Source organism: Benincasa hispida, chromosome 4 (genome assembly GCF_027475165.1).
Source record: "Benincasa hispida cultivar pf3 chromosome 4, pf3_genome.v1.1, whole genome shotgun sequence".
Taxonomy (NCBI): Eukaryota; Viridiplantae; Streptophyta; class Magnoliopsida; order Cucurbitales; family Cucurbitaceae; genus Benincasa; species Benincasa hispida.
The window spans coordinates 59,350,558-59,357,277 of record NC_143481.1 but is presented as its reverse complement, the minus strand read 5'-3'; positions in this window follow the sequence as shown (position 1 = coordinate 59,357,277).

Genomic DNA, 6,720 nt, shown 5'->3' with positions numbered 1-6,720 from the left:
AGGAAGGAAATTTATGGAATTACCTAAGGCGTAGGCAAGACATTATTAAATACTGTGAGAGATATAAGTAGTTGTGCACTAGCTTTCCCCACCATCAAATATCAAAAAAACTTTTGATACAGTATTTCTATTATGGTTTGTGGCTTACAATGGAGGGATTATTAATGCTGCAGTAGGGGCATATTTTGCCGACAAGACTACTGCTAAAGCCAGATGTTAGTAAGTACTATGGCATAAAACTTATAACAGTTCGAGACACGTGTTAATAGCGTCATTTCGTCGAACTCCCCTAAGGTAAATAAATTGAGTTCTCAAATTTATGACTTGACTTCTCTTGTCAGCAAAGTGACTAACACCCATGTGAGCAACATGCTCATGAAAAACTTTAAGTGGTAAACCTTTAGTCAATGGACCTACCACCATAGAGCTTGTTCCTATGTGTACTATCGAAATTTGACCATTCTGAACTCCTTCTTTAATAACCAGAAACTTCACATCTACATGCCTTGACTTTGTATTGCTTCTGTTGTTGTTGGAATACATCACTACCAACTTTTTGTCACAAAATAATTTTAGTGGTCTTTCTATGTCAACCACTATCCACAACCTAATGACAAAATTCTACAACCATATTCCATGATTGTACGCCTTATAACATGTTATAAACTCTACAACCATGGCAGAAGAAACCATAAGTGTTTGTTTAACATTTTTCCAGAATACAGCTTCTTCAGCCAACATGAAGAAATAACCTGAAGTGGATCATAAAACGTCTTGGGATCCAGTATAATTGGAATTAGAATGCTCAATGATCTCCAAAAATTCTTATCTCTGATAAGTGAAACATATAATCTTTTGTTCTCTGTAAATACCTCATAACCCGTTTGGTTGTTTTCCAATGATCCACTCTAAGTTGCTCAAATATCTGCCTAACACTCCAACTATGAACACAATATTTGAACGCATACATACCTAAGCGTATATTAGACTTCCAACAGCTGACGCATAGGGAACCTTCTGCATCTCCTTAGTCTCGAGTAAAGTTTTGAGGTATTGACCTAAATGAAATTTATCACCTTTAGTGATAGGGGTATCTCTTGGTGCACAATCTTTCATGCCAAATCTACTCAAAATATTTTCGATGTAGTTCTTTTATGACAATCCCAAAATACCTTGAGAATGATCTGCAGTATTTTAATTCCTAATACAAAAGAAACATCACCAAGATCCTTCATCTCAAAATTCTTTTTGAGAAATCTCATAGTGTCATGCAATAAACCTACACCACTACTTGCTATGAGTATGTCATTGACATATGACACCAGAAAGATTGATTTACTCCCATTGAACTTGTGATATACACAATCTTCCACTATATTTACCTTAAAACCAAAGGAGGTTATCACTTCATGGAATTTATAATACTATTAACGAGGGGCTTGCTTGAGACCATAGATGGATTTCTTCAATTTGCACACCATAGACTTTGAATTACCAGACACAAAGTTTTTTTGTTGCACCAAATAAATCGTCTCATCAATATTCCCATTGAGAAACACAGTTTTTACATCCATCTGGTGTAGCTCTAAATCAAAGTGGGCTACCAATGTCATGATTAACCTAAAAGAGTCTTTCGATGAAATTGTAGAGAAAGTCTCTTTGTATCAATACTTTCCTTTTGAGTAAAACCCTTTGCAACAAGATGAACCTTATATCTTTTGATATTGCCATGTAAATCCCTTTTAGATTTAAATAGGCATCTACAACCTATGGGTTTCACTCATGATAGCAATTCGACAAGTTCCCAAATGACATTATCTTTCATGGATTTTATTTCCTCTTCCATAGCATTTATCCACTTTTGAGAGTTAGAATTTTGTAGAGCTTGTTGGACTTGATTGGATCATCTTTCATTATGCCCACATCATCCAAATGTTCTTGAAGAAATACAAAATAATCATCTGGAATTGCACTTCTTCTTTCTCTAGTGGATCTCCTTAGTGACACTTCTTAAAGTTATTAAGTTTGAACTTTAGGTTCAACAACGGAGACTTCAATGTTGTCTTGTTCTATTATTGGTTAAATAGTGAAGTAAGAAATTGGAGTCTAAACATCATTTATAACCACATTATGAAAAGAAACCAATTCCTCTTCAAAGACAACTTTCCTTATGTTATCTCTTCCCCCCCCCCCCCATCTCCTCCTCCTCCAACTCCTCCTCCTCCAAACTCAACATCTTTAATGAATCTAACATTTCCTGTCTCAAACAATGATCTAGAAATGGGATCATAAAACTTGAAACCTCGAGAGCGCTCAGAACACCCAACAAAATAGCAGCTCATAGTTATTGAGTCCAATTTTCTTTCGTTAGGCCTGTAAGGCCTAGGCTTAGCTGGATAACCCCAGATGTGAAGATGCCTAATACTAGGCTTCTTTCCTATTCATAGCTCATAAGGGGTTTTAGCTACTACTTTACTAGGTATCCTATTAAGGATATATGCTACTGTCTTTAGTGCCTCACCCTAGAGAGATTATGGTAGACAAGAATTACTAATCATACTTCTTACCATATCCTTAAGTGTTCTATTTTGCCTTTCCCCCACACCATTCATGTTGGGTTTGCCCGGCATAGTGTATTGTGGGACGCTTTCATATATCTGTAGATATTTGGCAAAGGGCCCTAGACATTGTTCACTTAATCCATTATATTTACCATAGTATTCATCACCACAATCAGATTTGACAACCTTAATTTTCTTTCCAAGTTGAAGTTCAACTTTAGTTTTGAAAAACTTGAAAACATCCAAAGATTGAGACTTATCATAAATTAAATAGAGGTACCCATATCTTGAATAGTCGTCTATGAACGTAATAAAATATTGTTTTCCATTCCAATAAGCCATAGTGTGTAGACCATAAATGTCTGTATGTATTAGTTCTAAGACGTTTGAGCATTTGTTAGCACCTAGTTTTCTTATGTTTATCAGTTTTCCCTTAATACATTCCACACAAACGTCAAAGTTACTTAAATCAAGAGAATCAAGAATTCCATCTGACACAAGCCTCTGAATTCTCTGTTTAGAGATGTGACCTAAACGTCTATGCCATAACATAGCGAAATTCTCATTTAATTTATGCTTTGTACCACATGAATTAGATAACTTGATCTTATTAAATGAAACAAAAGAATCAAGCATATATAGATTATCAATTAAAGAACTGGTACCAATAAACTTGGAATCTTGAAAAAGACTAACTTTATTATTTTCAAAAGAACAAGAAAAACCAAATTTGTCGAAACTGGAAATAAGAACTAAATTTCGTCTAAATGATAGTACAACAAAAGACTCAGCCAAGTCCAAATAACAATCAATTTTTAAATGTAATCTAAAATTCTCAATAGTTTCAATTGGAACTGTTTTGTCATTGTCCATATAGATGAATCTTTTAGCATCACTTGGTGGCCGGCTCCACAGGCAATCTTACGTTGATATACTTATATAAGTAGTAGCACCAAAATCTATCAACTAAGTATCTATAGGTACATAAGCTAAATTAACTTCAAAACAAACCAAAGTAAGAAGTTTACCCTTCTTTACATGCCATTTGGCATACTTGGGACAATTTTTCTTGAAGTGACCTTCCTTTTTGTAAAGAAAAAAACAAGGATTTTCAATAACCTGTTTCTTTCTCTTATTCTACTAAGATGTCCCTTCTGTAACACTTGTAGATTTCATTTTCTTATTATCACAAAAGTCAGTTGCCAAATGAGCACTTTCTGTCATTTCTTGCTTAGTCTTATCTTTTTCTTCCACACATTGTGAGATAAGCTCATTAATACTCTATTTATCCAGGTGAGTATTATAGCTTACCTTAAATTAAAGTGAGTAATTTGTGCAGGAAAAGAGATAAATACCAGATGTAAGAGTAAATTTCATTTATCTCGATATTAAGTGCCTTTAGTTTACTTGCTATATTGGATATTTCCATAATGTACTCCCTTATGTTTTCATTGGCCTTATACCTCATAGAAGTTAAAGAAGTCAAAAGACTACTTGCTTCCTTTTTTTTTATTTTTAGCAAAATATTTCTTAATTTGAGCAAGGAACTTATTGGCATTTTCACTTTTCATGTCAGAGCTCGAAAAAAATTGTAGAATGGAGTGCCTAATGATCATCAGACACATTTGATTTGACTGCTCCCACTTCTCTATATTAGCCGTATTCAACTGTTCCTTAGTAGAAGTAGGTTTATCAGTCATTAATGCAAGGTCCAAATCTATACACTCGAAGTATTTTTAGGCTTTCCTTCCAAATCTTGAAGTTTGATCCATTCAACTTAGAGACCTGAACTCATATTTTCAGATATTTGAGTAAGACCAACTGAAACAATGAACAACGAAATATATACTCAATTAAAATATGACAAAATAATTTCATATATGTGGTGGGCCCCTTTAACAATATACCTAGCACAATGTTAATATCCAGCCTTTGGGCAAACACACCAATTGTAAATGGTACTCTCAACACAGTAATCAAAGTACTGACAATAAACTTTGTAAAAAATAGTCTTTCTTTAGACCAACTATTTTCACCTAAGCAATCCTTATACTACATGCATACCCATAATTTGGCCAAATAATTACCTTCATTTGGACTGATAATTATCCGTATAAATCCATGAATATATATGCACATCTTATATTTTAGAATTAAACTAATCTAGATAATATAGGTTACTTTGGTAAGACATTATTTTGACCAATCCAATCTAAAATATAATAACATTATTGTAGAAAAAAAATAATGGAAAAAGAATACCAAATAATCTTTACAAAGAAAATACCCAATAATTGCATACACATAATACAATTAAAGCAACATAAACATGTGAATATCACATAATGTCATCAATCAAATTTAAATTTAAATTCACCAAATATCAATCAAATTTAAATTTAAATTTACCACATTATTAATCAAATTTAAATTTAAATTCAACAAAATATCAATCAAATTTAAATTTAATCCACAACAAGATCAATTAATCTTGAATCCTCAACATGATTGATCAAATTTAAATTTAAATCCATAATAATGATCGATTAAACTTGATTCCATGTAATAATAAATTAAGTGGATTCACATAATCATCAATTTAAAAAAACCAGATTTGAAATTCATGAAAGTATTAATTAAAAACTAGATTTAACTTAAAAAATATGAACCAATTAAATAGGTTATCAACCAATTCCCTAATTAATTAGGAAATACTAACAGAAACTGATTGATTAATTCTCGATAAATATTAGATTTTCAATCCAGTTTTAATCTTTATCTTAAAAAAAGAAAGAACACCGGCTTCAACCAACAAATAATTCACCAAATGCATCAAATTAAAATCCATGAAAAACCACAGATAAAAGCTTTGACTGAAACAAGTTCTATCTTGATCGCACGCCACTACTGACAAGCCCTTCAACCTAAATCCACAAAATCAACAGCCAGCAACACCTTATTGCTTGTGCGTTTTGATGAACCTCGATTGCTTTCTTGCGTGCCAGCGTGAAGATAGGGTTTCGACCTTTTTTTTTTTTTATTGTATTTAATTCTTTAATCAACTTTGTCGAAATCAAAGGGTTTAATCTCATGTCCCATGGAAAACAAAAATAAACTAACAATTCTACCTGAAATTTATATTCTGATACCATTTGTTAGCATAAATACTTTAAATCTATATTGAATAGATTAATCTTAGGATCATTCATGCCAATTACTAAGAATAGTTAACATACCAGTTTCTATTGAGAGATTGATGATAACTTCAAAATAACTATTGTCTTCTTCAACCAAAACTCCAAATGCCCTGAGATCTTTCTCTTGATGGAATTCAAGAAAGAGTGAGTGCATATTGTTTTGGTATATTGAAGACCACATGCTAAGATCTCTTTATATAGTAGTTCAATTAAGGTTCCCATTAAACCATAATTAATTAAGAATGAGTTTCTATCATTAAGTCCATAGTGAATTAGGAATCTAGGGTCTTAATTAATTATATCACAATATAATAAAATGACTCAATGTGATAAATTAATAATCCACATACATACTCCATACTTTATTATACGTATTATTATTGACATACGTCTAACAATGACCCCTTAGTAATAGAAGTACAAGTGATAGAAGCATTAGTTATATGCTTTTAATCACTAATTTATCAATGATGTGCTCTGCCTTTTGTTGTTTTTCGACTCTAGTTAGTTAATTAAGGAAGTACATGCATACCAATGATAATTCACATTCATCAGAATCGATCACATATCTTAAGTAGTTTTTAGTAAAAGGTAACGACTTATGTAGGAAAACTTGCACTATAAAGGTAATGATTATTTTTAATCTTCAAAGAACCAAAAGAATGGAAGTTTGCTTATTATAGATTATTTGGTGTAAAAACTGATTGGTTAAGAGTTTGTTATACTTTTCTGTAATAAGTTTTTCAGTTGTGTCCTTTATGGTCTTTTTACATTATTGTATAATCACTACAAGAAAATTGAGCTATTTTCACAATCTTTTATCGGAGACTATAAAAAACATTTGAGAAAGATATAGTTTATTGAAGGTATTGGAAAAACCTTTGAAAAATATGTATTTTTTTAAGGTTAATAAAAACTTTTGAAAAAGATATATATTTATCGGAGGTCTTGAAAAAACCTTT